This window comes from Lissotriton helveticus, chromosome 2_1, assembly GCF_964261635.1.
Source record: "Lissotriton helveticus chromosome 2_1, aLisHel1.1, whole genome shotgun sequence".
Lineage (NCBI taxonomy): Eukaryota > Metazoa > Chordata > Amphibia > Caudata > Salamandridae > Lissotriton > Lissotriton helveticus.
Genome location: NC_136059.1, coordinates 1,370,363,904 through 1,370,386,036, shown reverse-complemented (window position 1 = coordinate 1,370,386,036; position 22,133 = coordinate 1,370,363,904). Strand labels below are relative to the sequence as shown.

General features: G+C 44.6%; 1 protein-coding gene and 1 pseudogene across 1 annotated transcript in view; one reads left to right on the top strand and one right to left on the bottom strand.

The window, feature by feature from the left end:
• Positions 1 to 22,133, bottom strand: part of SLC25A51 (solute carrier family 25 member 51) — a 308,137-nt gene that overhangs the window by 250,046 nt on the left and 35,958 nt on the right. The window lies entirely within an intron of this gene.
• Positions 14,799 to 22,133, top strand: part of LOC144820249 (phosphatidylinositol 4-kinase beta pseudogene) — a 49,966-nt pseudogene continuing 42,631 nt past the window's right edge.

The window sequence follows — 22,133 nt, the reverse complement described above, 5'->3', positions numbered from 1 at the left end:
CAGGTTGTTTTGTTATAGATAGGGGGCACCTGCGTTTTTGGTCTGGGCTTGGCTGACATCTAGGGAAACCTTCAAAACACAAAAGTGTCTGTGGGTCTAAACAAGGAGTCTAAGTGTGGTACATTAAACTAGAGAAGTCAGTGCTAACCTCTACATAGATTAAAGAAAAACACAGACGGTACCCTGTGATCCTCTAACAAGATACCCATCAGTCACCACTCGGAACCGCCCTTCATCATTTGGGATTCCTGTTAACCATATAAAAGGTACACCACTGGTTCCAGATGGAAGGTGAGATGTAATCACCTCTTGTGAACCTAGTGGTGACCAATATGGTATAGAGTGTCACAGGCCACTCATCAGTGGGAAAAAGGAGAGTGACTGGTTTGCAGTGCAAGTGAAGAAAAGTGCTCAGTGAAAATAAAATTGGGTGAGAGAGCAGGAAAATGTTTATTCTGTTTAATGCTCGCTCCACCAATGTTAAAAAATAGCAACGGTAAATTTAAACAAATATTTACCAAGATGTAATAGTGGTCAACATGTTTCAGCAAATCTCGGGACTAAAGAGTCCATTGCTTCCATCAGGACCTAGATATCAAATGAAGCTACTGCAAAAATATAGTGTGAAGTGTAATAAAAAGGTGACTACATATCAAACAATCTGCAACATAGAAAAAGATCACCTGGATCACTAGGTGTCGTCTTTTGCTCGCAGTTGTTGTATGTCACCTTGTAGTTGAAGTAAAGGGCTCCACCCCGCCTGGTAACGGCTCAATAACCCCCATTTGCCTCCCGGAAAAGCCCACTAGGCTCCAGGGATGATAGTTGGTTTTTTTTGTAAATAAAAGAGGGGTGGGGATACCCACAATGTTCATGCCATTGCCCCCATCCCCAAAATGAAAGGGTGAAAGAGACAGTCAGTCTGCCCCCCTGGTGGGGAAGATGGGTGTTTTCATCTCCGATCTGCCCCCCAGGACACCAGGGAGTTTTTGTAATACTTAGGGGTGGGGGCTACCCTAAATGGTCACTATATTGCCCCCACCTCTCCCAAACATTTGCAACAGTCTTTCCACTAGGCACCAGGGATGATAGGTTTTTTTTTATAAAAGAGGGGTGGGAGCTGCCCACAATGGGCATGTCCATGCCCCAACCCCTGAAACAAAAGGGACACTCTTTCTGCCGGCCCCTGGGGGCAGATGGGTATTATTACCCCCATCTGGCCCAACCCGGAGGGGGGGCTGAAAGCCCACTAGACACCAAGGATTTTTTTCTTCCTAAAAGAGGGGTGGGGGCTGCCCGTAATGGACAATACCAAAGCCCCCACCCCTCCCTCCAATAAATAGTCACAGTCTTTCTGCCCCGCCGGGGGGGGCAGAAAGCCCACCAGGCACCAGAGCTATGTTTATGGGCATGTCAGCGAGCTGCTTCTTAGGCAAGGGTTGCTCACCTTATTTTTGTCTGCATCTGCTCCTAAGAGGGGCAGACAACCACAAGACACTAGTGAAAGTTTCTGTGTGTGTGAACTGGAGTTCGGCTGACAGTCTGTGTTTACTGGTGTTTGGCTGGCTGTGTGTGAACCTACATTTTTCTGGCGGTGTATGTGGGCTTGAGCTTAGCTGGCAGTGTATGTAGACTAGCGCTTGGCTGGTGGTCTGCATGGATGGCGCTTGGATGGCGGTGTGGCTTGGGAACCCATTCCAGCGTTTTATTACCCAGAATTCCCTGCAAACCTCAAATTTAGATAACAATTCACACTTTCCCGACATTTCTGTGTGGAAAATTTGTCGGATCACTGCGCTGGAACAAATTTCCCACCATCCAGCGTTTTCCTCGGTCTCTTGAAATAAATGATACCTCACTTGTGTGGGTGCCAAAGCAGAGAACCTAAACACTTATCAAATTAAAAATTGAGGGGGGAACCAAAGTGGGTCTAAAAGGGCTGGTTTGTATTCATACATTTTTAGGCTGACACTGCTTTGGGCACCCACACAAATGAGGTATAATGTTTATGGGGAGACTGAGAGGAATGCTGGGTGGTGGTAAATTTGTGCCGGGTCTGTGATTCCACAACCTTGCCACACAGAACTGTGAGGAAAATTTGACTTTTTAGCTACATTTGAGGTTTGCAGGAGATTCTGGGTAAGAAAAGATTGGGGGATTCACACAAGCCACACATCCCTGGACTCCCCTGGGTGTCTAGTTTTCAGAAATGTCTGGGTTTGGTAGGTTTCCCTAGATAGAAAAAACACTAAGGTAAGGGGGGCCTAAGGGAGTTTAGAGACCGTGCAGAGACACATTCCCTAAGTAACATTCAAAACACAAAAGTGTCTGTGGGTCTAAACAAAGAGTCTAAGTGTGGTACATTAAACTAGAGAAGTCAGTGCTAACCCCTACATAGATTAAAGAAAAACATAGATCGGTACCCTGTGATCCTCTAACAAGATACCCATCAGTCACCACTTGGAACGGCCCTTCATCATTTGGGATTCCTGTTAACCATATAAAAGGTATACCACTAGTTCCAGATGGAAGGTGAGATGTAATCACCTCTTGTGAACCTAGTGGTGACCAATATGGTATAGAGTGTCACAGGCCACTCATCAGTGAGAAAAAGGAGAGTGACTGATTTGCAGTGCAAGTGAAGAAAAGTGCTCAGTGAAAATAAAATTGGGTGAGAGAGCAGGAAAATGTTTATTCTGTTTAATGCTCGCTCCACCAATGTTAAAAAATAGCACGGGTAAATTTAAACAAATATTTACCAAGATGTAATAGTGGTCAACATGTTTCAGCAAATCTCGGGACTAAAGAGTCCATTGCTTTCATCAGGACCTAGATATCAAATGAAGCTACTGCAAAAATATAGTGTGAAGTGTATTAAAAAGGTGACTACATATCAAACAATCTGCAACATAGAAAAAGATCACCTGGATCACTAGGTGTCGTCTTTTGCTCGCAGTTGTTGTATGTCACCTTGTAGTTGAAGTAAAGGGCTCCACCCCGCCTGGCAACGGCTCAGGACACGAGGGAAGCACCGCTCTCTCCGTCGGTACTTCGTGGCCACCTTCCAAGCCGGTTGGGGAGGTGTCTGAAAGGTTTGGGGGCAGCCTCCCGGGGGCGGGGGCAGAAAGACTGTCCCTTTTGTGTTGGGGATGGGGGCATTGGTATGCCCATTGTGGGCAGTCCCCACCCCTCTTTTATTTAAAAAACAAACACATCCCTGGTGCTTAGTTGTCTTTGTGCCCCCCAGGGGGGAGGATTGGGGGCTACTGCCCCCATCTGCCTCCCAAGGGGGGGCAGAAAGACTGACTATGCCCAAATTATAATGGGAGAGCAAAAGCCCTTGCCCAAGGGGCTGCTCCCTCCTCCCTGGTGTCTAGTGGGTGAATCCCTGCTTAGGGATCGCCCTCCTGCGGCGATCCCCAAGCAGGGATCCACTAGGGAGGTGTACAATTGGAAAGGGGAGATTCTTTCATTTCCAACGATACCTCTCCCGTGTCATTCAGTGCTGGGGGGCTTAGACAGCCCCACGAACACTAAAGCACCGAAACTGAAACGAGTTGATCGGATCATTTCAGTTTCACCGTAATTATAACGTCAGCGTGCCATGTGCGCGATCGTCATTATATTGAAAAGAAAAATGCCTTGAAAGGCAAAAAAAAAAGAAAAAAACAAATCCCTCTGCTGTTTTCAGCAGAGGTATTATGCGTTGGTGTCCCCTGGATGTAACGGTTCGTCCACGGCACACCAGCGCTCCAACCATGGACGTAACCGTACGTCCATGGCACCGAACCGGTTAAGGCACTTTAGTACAGAGATCTGGGCCTAAATCCATCATTTTTTTGTTCACCATGCCATTCCACTTTGAAGCCAGCCATATGCAAATCAGTCTTGACCCTGTGCCTCATAGGAACAGTCCAGCCCAAACTGCCAAGCCAGGTCCTCCCTGGACTGGAAACAAGCATCCTAGGACCAGTTTAACTTGTATCTTTCTGTCTTAGTTACTGATATCCACATTAGGTCTCTTCAGTGACGCCAAATAAGATCAATAGTCCTGCAATGTCACTTTCTGTGATGTTACATGCAAATTAGAGGGGCCTCACATCTTCCCTCTCGACCGGGGCCCCAGAAGTTCTAGGACCAGCCTGGCTATAAGTATTACAGCAAACAAATGATGGATCAAATGCTGAAAATGCTAACATTTTCCCCAAGTCAAAAGATCTGGGTTAAATCCATCGTTCTTTTGCACTCAATTGAGAAAGGGAACACCTAACTGTAAGTAGACGTTTGGGATTCGCAGAGACCAAGGGTAGGGTACACCTTAGCGTGTGTAGACTTCCCTGGTCTCTTTCACTGGTCCTGACGAAAACCTGGAATCTTCCTCCTTGAGGTTGAAACATATAGACCGCTTTTAACTCACTTTTTTCTATATATAGATACCGAAGGTCAACTGCACCTAATACGGTATCGCTAGAGTCTTTTTTAATATTGTCCAGTTGCTCCAGAATAAATATTTCCTCTCAAGGAGTTAAACTTGGCCAACTTTTAATTCACTCACCCTTTTTTCACTCAATCAAAAAATACCCGCTCCACTGTAATCAGGTGTCGCAGCACACCCGAACGGCACTCGGCTGTTTGAGTGGGACCCCAATGATGAAGCATGTCACCAACTAGGTTGGTGAGTGAGGGGTCTTCTTAAAAAAGGAGATTTTTTTCCTTTCCTTGTGTGCACCATTTTGTCTGATGTCAGAGACATTGCCATGTCTCCAGGGTGTACCCACCCCAGTGTTTTGACTATACTTTTCTAAGGGGACCAGGGGTATTCTCGCTAAAATACCCTTTCTCTCTGCTTTGTTCGCTCCTGTGAGAAAGTGCCATCTTTCTTGCCTTGGTATGCCCCCACTTTTTTCTGAACTGCTGATGTACTTGGACTGAGTGTGCCCTGGGTCCCTGCCAACCAGGTTCCCAGGGCGTGTGTTCCTTCCCTACAAAGAAAAGCTATGCTGAAACAAAACACCCGATTGGCATCTCTGGCCCCCTGTTAGCCCCTAGTAAATGGTACCCTAGGTACCCAGGGCATTGTGACCAGAGAAGACCTCTGGGGGCTGCAGCACTTATTGTGCCACCCCCAGGGACCCTGTAGCCTGGCAGCCACACACTGCCTTTGCAGGCAGAGTGCATAAGTACAGAACTAAAGCAAGAGTCGACATGGCACACATCTCTGTGTGCCATGCCCACAGAACCCACTGCTCTGGCATACTTCAGTCACCCCTCTAGCTGGGTGCCCTATGCCAGAGGTGAGGGCACCGGGGTATGAGCCCTGTGCCCCTACAGTATACAGGGCCATTCCTGGGCACTGTAAATGCAGTGATGCAATTTAAGAGTATATGGTGCTGGGAGGTCGTCATTACGAACTCCACAGCACCATAATGGCTACACTGAAGACTGACAGGTTTGGTACCAAACTTCTCAGCACATTAAACCCGCACTGATGCCAGTGTGGGATTTAATGTAAAATGCACGGGAGGGCATCCTAGAGATGCCCTCCAAAACCCGAACCTACAATCCACGTCTGGGCTGAGTGGCTGCAGAGGCTGCCACACAGCAGACATGTTGCTGGACCCCTGGGTGGAGAGCCCCCGCTCTCCTGGGCCTGCAACAATGCACATCCTGGGCGAGGTGATATGTCTCCTCCCCCAGGCTGGACAGGGGGAAGCTTCAAAGGCATACCGCCTCTGAGAGCTTCTCCAGACCATTTGCTGTACCCAGCAACCAGCCCCCCCACCCTGGCGGGAAGACTGGCGGGAAAAACTATGTCAGAAAGGGGGGTGTGCCAACCTGTGCCAACTCCACCCCTCAGGTGGAGGAGGCGAGGTGAAGCACGACCGATCCCGGACCCCGGCCATCTTGTAGATGGGGAGTCCTGCCCAATCCCAGCTAGGCTCCTGCCCCCCTCCCACAGAAGAGGAGCAGGCTAGGGGGTGTACTCACCTCAGGACAGGGACCCATTGGTCCCTGCCCTTGCCCTACCTGTAACGCCCCTAAATTCAGTATTTAGGGGCTCCGTGAACTTTCCTTCCTCAGATCCCGATATCAAAAAGAAGAAAGAAGATCAAGAAGAAGAAGACCCGCCGTGCAGCTGCTAACAACAGGACAACAACAACTGGCTTGGCCCCAGCCCTACCGGCCTGTTGATCCTGGAACCTGCTCCTGCCTAAACCCGGCGACCTCCGCGGACAGCAACCTTGGGACACCCAGAGGACCTGCCTGCCTTGACCCCCTCGACGATTGGGACTCCCATCAGCAGAGGCTCTGCTGCAACAACCCACCTGGTGCCCGCCAGGAAGCTCCGGACCAGCCCACTCTGCACCAGCCGAGCCCGGGCCGGGCCAACCCAAACCAAGACCACGAGGACGTCCCTCCGATGACTGGGACCCAAAGTCCAGTGCCCAAAGACCCTCCTCAATGAACCAGCTGATGCCTGCAGACTCAGAACTAGGGGCCACCCCAACCGCGACCAGCCGAGGGTAAGCTTTTCCGACACCCAAAGACACCCCTGCACCCGGCACCCTACAGCCTCCTGTGCCTCCCTTTGGGGTACCTTCCTGTGCTCCCACATCCCAACTTACCTCTCGAAGTGCTGTTCGCCCCTGGAGAGTCACCGTCCATGAGCCTGCAGCCTTTGTTCCTTTTTCAAGATCCTCATTGGATAACATTGAGCGCCCGACGGCTCAAAAGCACCCTGCACCCTGCCACCCGAGTGCCGCTGGGTGTGACCTCTTTACCCTATCCTACTTTCCGCCTTGCCCAGAGCAAGTGACCAGGAGCCCAGTTCCCAGAGCCGCGTGGCCTGCTAGCCAGCAGCCACCAACCGAAGGCCCCCTTTCCCCCATTGGATAACATTGGGCCTACCTACCTCTGCACCCGGCCGCCCCTGCGCCGCTGGGACTGAACTAACTGTACTCACCTGACCCTGGGGGGCCCCTGAGTCTATGCCCAGAACCCTAACTTCACCAACCAAGTACTCACCTGGAAACGCGGTAATTCACTTACCTGCCATTGGATAACATTGACCCATTTTTGACTCGAAAATTTTCTAAGTATGAAGTTTTGAAAACTGAAAATATTCCTATAAAATCAGCCAAAGTCCGAATTCGAAAATACTCACATGTGAACAGGAGAGAAGCCAGTACTGTACCTTTCAGCCCAGTACTGAACCGCAAAAGTAATCCCTAGCGGGGTTACTAGTAACCTGTATTTTCTCCAGAGGAACCCATTGTCTGCTTTTCTATGAAATTCCTTCTAAGTGTCTACTTTTGAAAACTGCAAATATTCTTTAAAAATCGTACGACATACTGAAACGCAATTACCTACCTGTTTTGAGTTAAGCCCCCAGTGTTGGCCCTAGGAGACTAGTGCTGGGTTACAAAAGTAACGCGATCGTACTTTACCTGTAACCTGAATTTCCTCCCATTGAATAACATTGCGAGAATCACCTCGAAAAGTTTCTAAGTGTGAACTTTTAAAACAGCTTTATATTCAGGAAAAATCATCACTGTAACTAAAACGTTTTTGCTAATCTGGTTTCAGCTTAGACCCCAGGACTGAATCCAAGATCTAGTCATGGAACTACCAAAGTAATCCATAAAGTAATCAACTGTACTTTCCTATGAAAACCCATTGAGCTCAATGCTAGAGTGTGTTTCAGAACTGTATTGCTATTAGCTAACCTGTGATTATTGTGTGTACAAACTTGACGCTGCTCTGCAAAGTATTTACCTGAGAGTACTCGTATCTCGAAAAGTATATTTTTATAACTGTTGGTTCTAAAAATAAAACAGCTATATCTAAGGATATAATAACAATTGACCTGGAGTTCAGTTCTTGAGTGTATGAAACCTTTTGCTGACTGAGTGTGTACAACAAATGCTTTACACTGTCCTCTGCTACTGCCTTACTGCTCGACCAAACTACCACTTTGGAGAGTAAGGTCAGTTCTGACTTTAACCTCTGTTAAACCTTTGGGGTTTGTGGACTCTATACTGTATACACACTGTACTGCCTTATTGTCCAGTATATATAGAGCCACCTTCTCACAGCTCCCCAATGACTCCCTCTGCCACGGATTCCCTAAACCAGAGTTCTTTAAACTTTTGTAGGTTGAGCCCCTCAGCTGAATTTTTTTAGATGTTGGGCCCCCCCACCACCTGACAGAAATTTCTGGACTCGACCGCCACGCGCACATTCCGGGCATATTCAGCGAATAACATTCAATACAATAAGAGTGTTTAGTAAACTGCAGGTTTGTGAGTGAGTGAGTGGGTGTGGTGAAATGACAGAGGCTTATTACACAGCTCAAAACACCACTTTTCATGATAAAATGTGTGCAAATCTATTCTAGGTAGCAGTGCACACACTCATCTGCTCTAGGTAGAAGCAGAGACACTCATCTACTCTAGGCAGAGGTGGACACACCCATTTATTCTAGTTAGAAGTGGGCATACTCATCTACTCTAGTTAGAAGTGGACATACTAATCTACTCTAGGTAGAGGTGGAAGTGGAAACTCACATCTTTTCTAGGTAGCAGTGGGCACACTTACCTACTCTAGGTAGCAGTGGCCACACTTATCTACTCTAGGTAGCAGTAGCCACACTTATCTACATCTTTCCTAGGTATCAGTGGTTCTACCCACCTACTCTAGGGAACAGTGGAGATACCCATCTACTCTAGGTAACGGTGGAAACACTGATCTACTCTATGTAGCAATGGACATACTCATCTACTCTAGCTAGCAGTGCACACACTCATCAACTCTAGGTAGAAGCGGAAACACTCATCTACTCTAGGTAGCAGTGGAGACATCCATCTACTCTATTTAGAAGTGGACACACCCATCTACTCTAGGTCGAAGTGGACATACTCATCTACTCTAGGTAGAGGTGGACACACCCATCTACTCTAGGTAGCAGTGGAGACATCCATCTACTCTAGTTAGAAGTGGACACACCCATCTACTCTAGGTAGAAGGGGACAAACTCATCTACTCTAGGTACAGGTGGACACACCCATATACTCTAGGTAGAAGTGGACATACTCATCCACTCTAGGTAGAAGTGGACATACTCATGTTCTCTCGGTAGAGGTGGACACACCCATCTACTCTAGGTAGAAGTGGGCATACTCATCTACTCTTGGTAGCAGTGAATGGTTTCTCCTCCATGAAACATGGACCAAAGGAAATAATGAGAGAGGCAGTAACTTGTAACAAGCCACGTTGCTTAACTAGAGGGCTATCTCTTATAGACATTGTCATAGATGCCTCAGAAGGAAAGTACCTTGACAATAACGTAGGCCTTTAACAGACATAGTATGTAATACCTTAGATGTTTTTCAAAGACAGAAAATATTCTATAGGCCCCCCGTTACACAAAATACATAAATATACGGATTGAGGAATTACATATACAATTTGTCTAGATTTTTGCATTTTTGCCGAAGCATAAAATCCTAAAAGAGTGCACACAGAATCCTACAAAAATCAAAATTCCAGGTTCCACGCCTAGTCCTCCTCTGGATGCATTTTAGTTGACCTCCTGCAATCATGAGCAAGCATGGTGGAAATTAATTTTATTTATCTAGAAAAATTTCCATAGCAGAAACGCAATCCTGATGTGCACATTACACATGGGAAACTAATGGCGGCACTTCATGTGTTGCCATCTGGGTCTTTTCAGAGTATTTATGGCCAGATAGCAGGAATCGCACCAGTGCTTTGCTTTCATTTTTAGAAACCGTCCTGGATGCCTTCGTCAGACTAACACTTCAATTTCCGCACTTCCCAAATCTAGCAAGAACTAAAGTTTATTTTTTTTAATGATATTGCTGCGTTCCCTCATGTTTTGTTTTGTTAGGCACGGGGAGATTAAGTGATTTGCCCAGAATCACAGGATGTTCAGCTTCTTTGCCGAGACTCGAACTCTGGAAACTTTGTCGTTCTGGGAAGAGCTAACTCTCCCAGGAGGGGGTTAATTCACCAAGCTGAAATGCTTCAGCTGCAGTGGGAGGCGATGGTTCTCCTCTGCTAAAACCGAAAGCAAACCAACAGACACGCTTTCGGTTTTAGCAGAGGAGACCCCTTGCCTCCCACTGCAGCTGAAGCATTTCAGCTCGGTGAATTAACCCCCTCCTGGGAAAGTTAACATGACAAAAGAACTGGCACCTCCTGCCCCATCGATCTCCCCTCCCTCCCCCTTCTATATACCAAAATCCTCCAAGAAGACTTGCAGGGACGGAGGGACACAGGGAACAAAGGTGAGATTGAAGTGGAGTGCGCGCCCCACAGATTGAAGAACACTGCCCTAAACAGTGCCCCTCAGGTCTCCATAACCACATTCTCACTCAGATGCATTAAATTTGATCTACAGCACCACTGATACTAGTGTAGGGTGTCTGATCACTGTATATCACAAACATTACACAGAGACAATCAATTATACATATATAAATCACTGTATAGGAAATGTTACATAAGACAAATGACTACAAGGTGTAGGAGTCATCACATGACAATCATACTAGTAGGCAGTATAATTTAATAGTGATTGGGCTGGAGAAACACAAACTATGAATTTAGAACGTAATATCATGGCTGGGGGTTCTTTTTAATAACCAGAATTGATTTATATTCAAATAAACCCTTTTTGCAACTTTAGGATAGTCAAAGACTGGGGGAAAAACCATAATGCTCCAATTTATACCTTGCAGTTTGCATGCAGCTCTAATATGACAGTTAATAGCTCACTGTTCTTGCACTGACAAAAGCGGTAACCCACTGACCTAGTTACAATATGCACACTTTGTGATCTGCATGGTACGTGTTCTTTGCAGCAAACAGATTAACCCTCTGCACTACCTTCTCACGAGTCAAAACTTCCACTTGACAAAACTCCATCTCTCTCTAACAAGAACATTAATCACCTGAGTTATCATGACATTTTTATTGTTACCGAAAATTGCTGGAGGCCAGGAAGGAGGCAGCAAGTGCTTTTAAAAACATAGTATACTTGCAAACATGACACTCCTACCCGAAGTCAGCGCTCTGTGCGATCTCACCAGTTACACCGCCCTAGAGCCTCCCTGCTCAAGTGTTCTGTGACCTCAGTGACAAAGTCACTGTTGCTCTAAGGTTTGCTGCTTCATAGGCCTTCCCGCAAGACTGGAGGTGAACTTCAATATGGATTGTGGTGGACAGGCCTTCAAAGTTAACCCACACTTGCCTCCAATAGGGTCCACCTGCTGGTGCTAAGACACCAGGGCTTCTATAGTCTTGTAGGGCCTTCTAAGGTCTAGCACGGCAATGTGCTTCCTCAGGAAAGTGGTCTGGTGGACTGCTCATGAAGGCTGAACCTGGTTCCCAACTCCCAAATGTGTCAGTTCTGACAACAGAGCCACATCCACTCCCCCACTGAACACCATACTGCCCCACTTAGAGAAACTTGCACTGCCTTCAACTACAACCCAATTTTGCCTCACTATATATACTTGGATGCGACTCAGTTCAAATTACACACTAGACAAGAGTAATATACTGCCTAAAAATAAAATTGTAACAACATCCTGGAAAAAGCAAACACTCAAGGGAATGCAAGATTAGGTACCCCTTGTGAAATGTCTGAAGGAGCAACATGGTTACCTGAATGCCTTTGCACTTATTATTCAGATTATAAGTGCTTTTTTCTCTTTCCAAATCGTTTTTCTTAAATTTTCAAGAAATGAACGAGTAATAATGGTAACACAGTAATGCGAGAATGAGATTGCTGACAAATAATAAGAAATACAAAGTAAATAGCAACAAATAGAAAAACAACAAAATAGAACACAACAAGAAACAACAAGTTAGTCAAGTGCTGTGCCATATTGAGCGCAGTGAAGCTGTAGGGGATATCCAAACATAGCCATCGCATGGATAGTAATAAGACTACTACATGGTCCAGGTATATCAAGCAAAACAGATTTCATAGTTGCAATAGTGGAAAATACAATACAGTACAGAGGTGTCATCGCGAATATAGCCTTCTATAAGTAATTCATTATGAGGAATTGAGTCTACCGTCACGGAGGATCATATGAGAAAGAAAAGGCATCAAGAGACTTCCACAATTTGCTGTGTGATTTACGCCAGGGAGAGGCGTTGAGTGCGACGTTGTCTGCTCCTCTAAGGAAGAATAACCATTCTTGCCACATCCTAAATGAGACTTCTTTAGAGTTTTTCCACTTGTTCAGAACAATATCAGTAAGTGCTTTTGCCTGAAAAGTTAAGGGCATGACTAAAGGGCCTGGAAAGGACCCTTTTCAATGTCCATTACTTATATCCTTACAAAACATAAGCAGTGTGGTTTAAAAAGACCACATCTGTGACACAGAGCCGTGGTACGCATTTTATTTTCCAATCCACTCACCAACCAGGTATTGAAGTACATCCAGGAATGGTGCCCACCCGGGGGAAAACAATGTAGTTCACAGGAAGACGAGAAATCAAAAGTAGCGCTTCACTGGCAAACTCTGTTAAGTAGTGCTGATGTGTTTGGGTGTGAATAAAATCAATCTGGCCACTTTATGACCCACTCTGTCTTGCTTTATTTCGTTATTTTCACATTTTGAACCTTTTATTTATCGCTGTCCCGAGGCTGCACTTTGGAATAGAAAAATGTCCAAAAAAGACACTTCCAGCAAAAGTGTTTTTCTTTTTTGGATCCACTTCACAGAGGATCAAATAATCGAAAGTAGAGGAAAGAGGGAGTAATGGCTACAAGGCCCAGGGAAGGGGGCCCCACACCTGAACCTTGCAGCTTCCTCCAGCGCTTCGAGGCCCAGGAAAGGGGGGGCACCTCCCCTGGGACTTGAGACGGAGTAGCGAGGAATTTTGCACAATGCTGCCCTACCACCGGCAGTTCTACATACATTTTAAATGTGCATTCTTATCAGAAAAATCTTTGCTATTAGTGATGCAAAGGTGACAAAAGCCAGTTGATCTGGCTGCTCCCTCTTTCCCTTACCCACATCTCCTTACCTGTTTCCAGCTGGTCCTGGAAACAAAAGGGCCTTCTGTCGCCTAGAAACAAAATGCCGAAAGGGCACCTAGAATGGCAGGTACTTAACAGAGGCGCTGCCCCACCCCTGACACTGTGAGCCAACATAATTGCTGGCCTAGCTGCTGAACCGGACTCATTCTGTTTGCCAGTTTCCCCTCCCTTGCCACCCCAGGAATGCCACCACGCCCTGACCAGCAAGATCAAGCCATCTCACATTTGTAATGTGATTGTGTGGAACAGGGGGCCCTGAAGGAGCAGTTGGGCTAACTGTGAAAATGTGGCCTTTCACAGTGAAGCGGGTCCTCTGTTTTTTAGCTAAGAGCAAGGCCCTGGGCAGCTGCCCACACTGCCCATGCCTAGTGCCGGCCCTGCTTATAGCATCTATGAAATCTAACACAGAGGTGTTCGTAATTTATTGGATGCGTGTTTTTGCATTGAAATGGGCCATAACATGCAGATTTCGGGCCTTAGGTCAGCAAAATCAGCGATAATGACCGGACGTTGGGCATATAATCAAGGGCCTTAATTCATGTGTTAGCGACCTTTTCCGGTTGCTAACGCATGAATTAATTATCGCCCTATTATCAATGCGTTACTAACTCCGGTTAGCGACGCATTTCATGCGTCGTTCATCGCCCCCACGCTGGGGGCGATGAATAACGCTAATGAGATGTAGGGTGGGCGTTCCCACATCCAACCACATGTAAAATGTGGTTGGAGGTGGGATTGCCTTATTCACAAGGCAGGCCTTGGGAGAAGGAGACCTGCGATAAACGCGTCTATCGCAGGTCTCCCAACGCCTGCTTTTAGTACGTGTTAGGCATTGCTAACATGAGGGGGTGGATCATAAAGCTGAATCCACCTCCCCATATTATCAATTCACACATTAGCGTGTGAAAACAGCGCTTGTTTTCACGCACTAATGCGACCTACCGACGATTTCACATCGCCTGTTGGCTTTAGCGTTGCGAATACGCTGCTAACAGGCGATGTGAAATCGGCGATAGATTTTTCCACGTTATCAACGCTGTGCTGGGTTGTTCTCCCTTTAAATTTCAGAAGTGTGACCGGCCAAACATTAATGGGAGATAGAATTTTATGCGTATCTGGTATAAAACTGGAGTAATGCCAAATGCAAAACTCATATGCCATTGGGTATGTTTATCTTGTGTGATAAATAGCACTTATTAGGAGGGTTCCCTCTAAAAAGGAGAATAACATGCAGATTTTGAATTTTACCGCACGAAAATTAACATGTGTTGGTATTAACCAGGCATTTTCCTCCGATCAATACCAGCAGGTTTGATGCGCCGAATTTTATCTTGGGATGCAGTTTTTATTGCATCCGGCACTTACCCTATGTGGTAAAATAAGCCAAACTCATAATCGATGGGTGCGTTAACAGGAGTTTCCCTACATATCGTAATTTACAGGCCCCCTATAACAAGAGCCTAAGTATCCTATAGGCAGACGCAGGGAAATGTTACACTCGGACTAAGAATATTATGCTGCATTTCGAACATCCACTTGTGCAAGAGATGTCACCTGCGTCAGAACACTCAGTGATCCTAGGTTCTGAACTGGCCAGCATTGTGATGTCAGCGCCTACATGATGTCACAGCTTAGATCCCCGGCCCATAGCAACCAAGATCGAGTATAACTTTTAGTGAGCACACATCGTAGGGCATCAGGGATTTCCCACAGGAAGATGGCGGTCCCCACAGGTGCCTCCTGTGAGGTCCGAGCTGATGAAGAATCATCAAACCAGGGAGCTCCACTTCTAAGGAAAGAGGTAAGAGGATCTCGCAGTCTAACCCAGAATAAAATTACTTTCAAAAGATGCCTTTGGAATTAGAGATATACTACTTTCAATCAATCAGTGGTTTGTGAAAATCTGTGAAACTATTTTAACTGTAGGAACGTCAATATATCGTGTTAATAAAATAATGCAAGTTGCACATGCACGTTTAAAATATTGAAAACGTGAATTTTAGAGTACAATCCACATAATTTAACATAATATAGCGTCAGTCCTATACTGCCCTGTTATATTAGTTCAAACGAGACAAAACATAAAAAGTCGCTAAAATCCCATGTCTCTGGTTGGCACGCAGGACTTTGATAATGTAGGTGATACAGTCTAATAGTTTGAGAACTAAGCTTCCCGCTGCTGATTTCTTATTTAGCCCATGTAGACTGTTGTGTTGTACTAGTTTGTGTTATGTTCTGTTACACAAATATCATATTTTGCTCGTTCACCCACTGGCTCAAATGCTGCTTACTAATTCTAATTTGATTTTCAGTTCGATGTTATGACCTAATCCTTTAGGCAATTTAGGCTACCAGGTGTCGCTCAAATACACTTACATTAACAAAATGTGCTACATTAAATGTTGCCTTTAAATGTTTTACCATGCCCTTCCTAGAGCTCAACTTAGATTCGTACAGTTAGTGTGGCTGGCAAACCGGACGTTGCATTCACCCCACCCACCAAAGCAGATAGATTGGCATGTTGGTGACAATGGCCCCATGGAGTGAATGTTATGAACATCTTTTAACAGACCAATGAGGAGCCTGGTATCAGCAGGTTTGCCGAAGATCACTACCAGGCTGACACAAAGGGCAGATTTACAAGCCCCTTGCGCCACTTTCCCGTCATTTTTCCCAGGTTAAAAATGACGCAAAAGTGGCGCAAGGGGCTTGTAAATATGCCCCAAAAGCCTTTGCACAGAATTTGCAATTTGCGTTTCTCTTTGTAAAGAGGGCGTTGAAAGGGCACAGATGCAGGTAATACCTACCCTGAGCGGTGTTCACGGAGCAGCGAGGTGATGCATGAAAGGTGGTTGGGGGTGGAAATAAATGATTGTTGGGATGCGGACATGCGTAAATGGCACTCTGGCATACCTCATACAGGGTCTGAATCCGAATGGGGCAGGACTCCAGTATCACTATTACCAAGGATATTGGTGCCACTGGGATGTAGGAATTCTGGGCCCTTTCATATTTGCTCATGAGAAATGGGGAATTACAGCGGGAATCGGGGTTTCCAGACAAATCCCTGCATAGTTTCCCCTAATTAACAAGCTTTTTTTACCTGGTTCTAGCTAGTGAAATGTCTAGAAGTAAAAGGTGAGGAGCTGCCGTTGTCCGTTTTACTTTTATTTCCTGATTAGGTTGGTAACTCCTGTTACAATTCTGGACTATAAGTGAGGGTCATAATAGTACGGCCTTCTATTGTGGCATTTTATGATCTTTTCCTACCTTTTTTCGGGGCACCAAACTTCGCTCTCCAAGTACTCAAGAAGTTAGTTAGTCAATCTTCCGTTGCATGGGTGAAGAACACGTCATTGTTAGCATTATCTATGACTTTTGAGTTTTGGTACTGTGAGTGAGATTCGCAGAGTGTGGTCCAGAATTAGCTCTATGATGTGTAGCAGCGTTTTAACCATGAAGTGAAGTGTTAAGTAAGTGTGAGGTGTAAGTACCGTTTATAAACTTGAGGTTAACCATGTCAGATTCTAGGCGTATCAAAATCTTTGTTGTTATTCTGAATTCAAAGGTGGCTTTAGATTATCATTTTTGTGTATGAGAGCGTGTTCCAACACTTGCATTTCTGGATAGGAAAAAAACTTCTCCCAGGTGAGGTTTAGGGTGGGCGTCTACACGTGCAATTAGAACTCAACTACTGCAATTACTAGGGGCCATATTTATGAGTTTTGTGGCATGAGGCAGCACAGGCAGTCACCGAGCTGTGCTGTCCTGCGCCACAGAGAAAGGGCAGGAATGCAGCGTTTTGGCAGGCTAGCGCCAATGCAGAGGAACCCTTGGTGCCTGTGTTGTAGGCAGGAGTGTTTATGTTCGGGAAGGGGCACCTTCATGCACAAAAACAACCCAGAGAGGCATTTTCAGAATGCAGCACACATACAAAGAGGCAGAAACAAGGAGAAATAAAGTTATTTCTCCCCGTTACGCCTCTCCCAGGGAGGTATGTCTTTTGGGCGCATTTCCAGGTTTACAAGGTCTTGTAAATGTGGAAATGCATCAAAAACAATGGGAATTGTGTAGGAACACCCACACAACACCCATGGAACGTCTACCCAGGGCAGAGTAACGCAATGCAGCGATTTGTGCTGCGTTGTGTTACTCCATATTTTTGGAGTCACTCAAAGCCGCCACAGAAAGTGGCTTTGCGTGGCTTTAAAAATATGACTTAAGGTCTGTTTTGCTCTTGCACCACGTTGCCTAAATATGGCCCTAAGTGACAAGTAAAATGAGACATGAAAAACATTTAGAAGCAATAGAGGCCCGAAAACCTAAGCGGCACTGTTAAGCCAGCAGTAACCATAGTGGATTTGACTCAGGAGGAACAGTAACCCATCCTCCGGAGGCACTTTTAAGCAATCTGGAAACTTGGTAGAGTCCTCCCAGGAGGAAGAGAAGCCCTGCCTCTATAGGCACTGTAATGCTACTATATGAATACTATGTAGTGTCTCTCCAGAAAAGATAGGAGCCTAGCCTGTGAGGGTGATGTTAGGCCACCAGTGAAGCACTGAGTCCAGTTCATCCAGAAGCAAACTAGGCTCTATGGTTGTGAATCTATGGGATAAACCAATAGGTCTCAATCTTTCTCTTCCACCATGAGAGTCCTAACTTCAAGCCCTCTCCTCCTTTCTGGAACTCAGCTATGCTGCTGCTGCCCAGCACTATCGGCCTCCCCTGGCCTGCTCATCCAGTACAGTTCTATCAACTGGTGTAGCCAGGCTTGGGGTCGAGTTCCATCATGGATGTCTTCTGAAGGCCAACAAGTCATGGATTGGAGTAGTCAGAATCCAGTCACTATCTCATGCCCCAGAATCCTATTAGGGGTAGGACTTGTAGGAGAAACAAGACCAAGGATGAGTGCAGCGTCGATATGTTGCAGCTTCACACGGGCAAAGCCCAGACCTTTCCACATCCAAATAGAGGTCAGAAGAGCTGGGCTGAAGCCTGTGTCTCTGCGGCTATCAGGTACCTTGAAGATTATTCCAACAATTTAACAAAAACAAGAGCAACGCTAATGTCCATGTGAACATGTTTATCAAGTAGAAATTGGGACAAGCATTCACATGGAACTCATGTAAAGGCAAAATACAATGGCACAGAATTTTCTGTATAGAATTATTCTATACAAACATTTATATTGATATTTTTGACTTAATCTATCATATTGGTATAGATTAATTCAACACAGAAAATCTGTGTCATTGAAGAATATTCCAACATACCTTTCCACCTAGTAGGTTGTACTTAGCTAGATGAGAGATTGCCTGAAAGGTTTGGGAGTCGGTGTCAGGAGAGCTCGGACTCTGTTTACCTGAAGTGTGAGTCAGAACCCTTCTTCCCATCCTGATGTTGCCGCTCCCTTTCTGTTTGTGATGTGCTCAAGGTTTTACTGCAATACTATTAAGGCTGACAAGGAACCTTTTAGCTAGAACTTGTGCAAAATGTTTCTTCCAAGTGTGATGAGAAATGGTAACGCGGCACTCCAAACATGGGAGAACAAGCGCAAAAGAGCATATCTAGTGTCAAATACACCTCTTTTTTAATTGTCAACCATCATAGATGAAGTGGAATCTTTTCTAGAAGGTGTTATCTCAAGAGAATACCACATTGCGTGAAATCTGGACTGGAGGAATGTTAGGAATGGGTATAGTGCACAGGGCGTTTCCTCAGCACCCAGATTATCCCCTTTAAAGCTAGCTCACATCTAGAAGGCGTTGCTCCAAAGAACAAGCCAGTATGTAAATCTAGTTCTGCGATGACCCACGGCTAACAAAGTAAATCACATTTTAGTACCAAAAAGGGAAGGCTAGCAAACATTATTGATGGCAAATTGATTTAGGTCGTAGGGGCAATAAGCATTAATGGGGCAGCCCCACTATTGCAATATCTAAAATTCCCCCTGGCTCCCCACTTCTAATAAATATTCCATGTACTAATTCTTTCAAGGAACTATAGGATTATATTTAGGGTACAGAAGTAGTGCAAACTAAACAGATTCAAGCTGAGAATAGTTCCCTAAGACATACGATAGAGACCCTCAATACTAGCCATTACCTGGACTCCTGGATGTTTCCCATGGCTCAGAGTGCACATTCTAGTGGGGGAAATGGGTGCTAAACACTTTGTATAAAAAGTTAAAATATTATTATCCAGGCTGCTTAAGCAAAAATAAAAGCACTGACATAACCATGCGTTGGTAGTAGTAAACTGGTTGAGAGTTTGCCAGTAAGCTCTATCTAATTATGGTCGCAAGGCCAACCGGCGGCTCAGAAGTCAATCATATCCAACAAACCAATTATGGATGTGAATATCTGTCATACTCTCCCGCCGAGCACTCAACTGTCATCTATGCTCAACGGCCTGCTTCCGTAAGTATACTTAAAATATGGATTTAGTTTCCCAAATTCCAAGCAATCCCAGACAAGAACAGTAGGCTCCAGTATTTCCTTTGATATAAAGTAGCACAACTGAGTAGACAATTCCTAGTGAGGAAGGACTGTAATGATCCCTCGGTATTCATGGTAAAGGTTCCCAGCCCTGGAGTACAGCAAATAGGCAACAGGGGGTCCTAATCACCAAATCAAGACACTGGATCAGGCATGTTAGATATTGCTATTTGATAATTTGATCGGATATCTGTTGTGCAAAAGAGATGGTAAATAAATTCTATTAGGTTAAACTTCAGATGATGAGTTTTGCCTTAGGAGATGGTCAGTTGAGCACTGACTTTAGATTACAATCCCATAGCCCCACAACTATTCAAATATAGTGGAGTCCCTCGGTCATTTCTAGTTCTAAGGTGAGAGAACACAGTTTGACAAGTGGTCAAAAAGGGGTTTTCAGCAGACAATGTGATCATGGAGTACAGCTCTTCAAATCACACTCTTTGGAGTGAGAGAAACTTGCCTATCAAACACAAATACAGCGGGCCCATCAGTTCTTGATCAGGTTGATTAGCTGGTCTCTTACTAGGATGATGGGCATGCAAGTATATCTTATCCTGGAATTAACCGGGGGGCACGGTTGGCTAGTTCTATAATTAACACACCGCCTGCGGGTGCAGTGGAGGTCTCTTCTGCAGATAACCAGGTGGGAGATATTCCACAACCCTTCTCTACGTTATGGATGGTATTCTGAAATATTACTGACTTGATGCAGAAATTCTGCATGTTACATGAACCTGGAACTGTTATTCAAAATGTTATGCATAGATGGAATACACATTAGGAAAGGGCAACCGTCAAGGTGTCTGGTTATTTGAGTGAAAGTAAAATTACATTCTAAAGCACTAAAAGTGCTTACATATAACAATTACTGTTTACCTACCCCTCTGATCACAAACTGAATCATCTGGAGGGTTCCATTGAATGACCAATTAACGAATCTTAACAGCATTAGTGAAAGCACTGCAGAAGCATATTAGTAATAGCTGGTGATTATAACACAACTTTGAACCCTTTAAGGAGATCACAAAGCCTATGAAGGAACAAGACCAGGTTTGAAAGATGTATCCATCTCATCACCCCCTCCTTTAAGTATCTCACTAGAGTTGCACGTCCAATATTTTTTTATTTCCTTAATGCAGTTTTGTGCGTGCAGTAAGAGAACCAGATCAGATGCCCCCTCACATACACCTTCAAACTCATGAAGACATCAGTTCTTTTGATTATGTATTGTTGACGCAATCTAAATAACACAGAAGTCATGACAATGAATAAACATGTAGAAAGTGACCACGAGCCCCTCATTTCGACCGTTAGAGTAATTATGTACCTTCTTCGATCTGCTGATTCACAAGGAACAGTCATCACCAATAGCATTTGTATATATTAAATAAGAGGAATAGATTTAAAAAGAATAACATTTTACTCAGTGAAGCATTACCTCTACTAAAATCAGTTACTTAGAATCTGTAATATTTCTTTCATCCCAACTTAAACCCTGAGTCCTACGTACTATTACATAACAAGATGAAAGTAGCGATTTTCCAGTTTGTCACTAAACCATGTGCCAGTCGAAGACACATTGAAGACACTGATCTCGTGCACGGTTCAGATTACAGATCTTTTAACAACGAAGCTAAGAGAACAAACCAAATAATATTTTTAATAAAAAAGAATTTAAAGAAATGTAAAAAATGGCGAGCTCTTACCTCTAGGGTCCTGGTAAATAATAAAATGTACATGGGGTATCCTCAGGAGTAAGAACCAAATAGCTTCCACAATCTCTGCTTTGCACTTATACTTCGCAGATATTGTTGAAACACATAGCTAGCCAACCCGTGTCTGACATGCCTTCATGCTGAGAAAACAGACAAACATTAATTCTTCTTCTAAACCAAAATCTAAGTGGATAGTGCCTATGTGTCGTTTACTGAGTTTGACAGACGTATAAATGCACTGAGAATTTGCAAATGCGACTCCAACTCGCGAAAATATAGAAAAGGATAATTTTTTTTAAAAATCTTTTTATTAAACAAAGAAAAAAATACAAAAACAAAAAGAAAGTTCTCAGGTGAATGCCATCAATTCCAACGCACAGGTTACAGTACAGTACAGAATGAAATGGTCTACATTCAATGATTAGGGTCCGTCGGATTCTTGCACTGCCTCATCCAGGCCTGTCATGGGCGGGTCACAAATGCCTGAAAAGGATAATTTAAAGTATTTTCCTTTTGAAAAAATTATCTCTCAAAATAAACTATTACACAAAAATATAACTATGCTTATTCTAAGACATCTCTATAGAATCTGGAAGACATCTGAAAGAATATTGTAACACTTTATAAGGTTTTCCCTGAAAAGGCAGTATGGGGAACTCGACTCATTAAGAAAAATAACAGATTCTTATATTGGAAAATATGGATTGAGAAGAAAATATTTCCAATAAAGCAAATGTATGAAGAGGGCATCATGTTGAGCTTCTCTGTATTGCAACACAAATTTGGTTTAGGAGAGGCAGAAAGAGGGAGATATGATTTGTTAAGGATAATATTGACCAA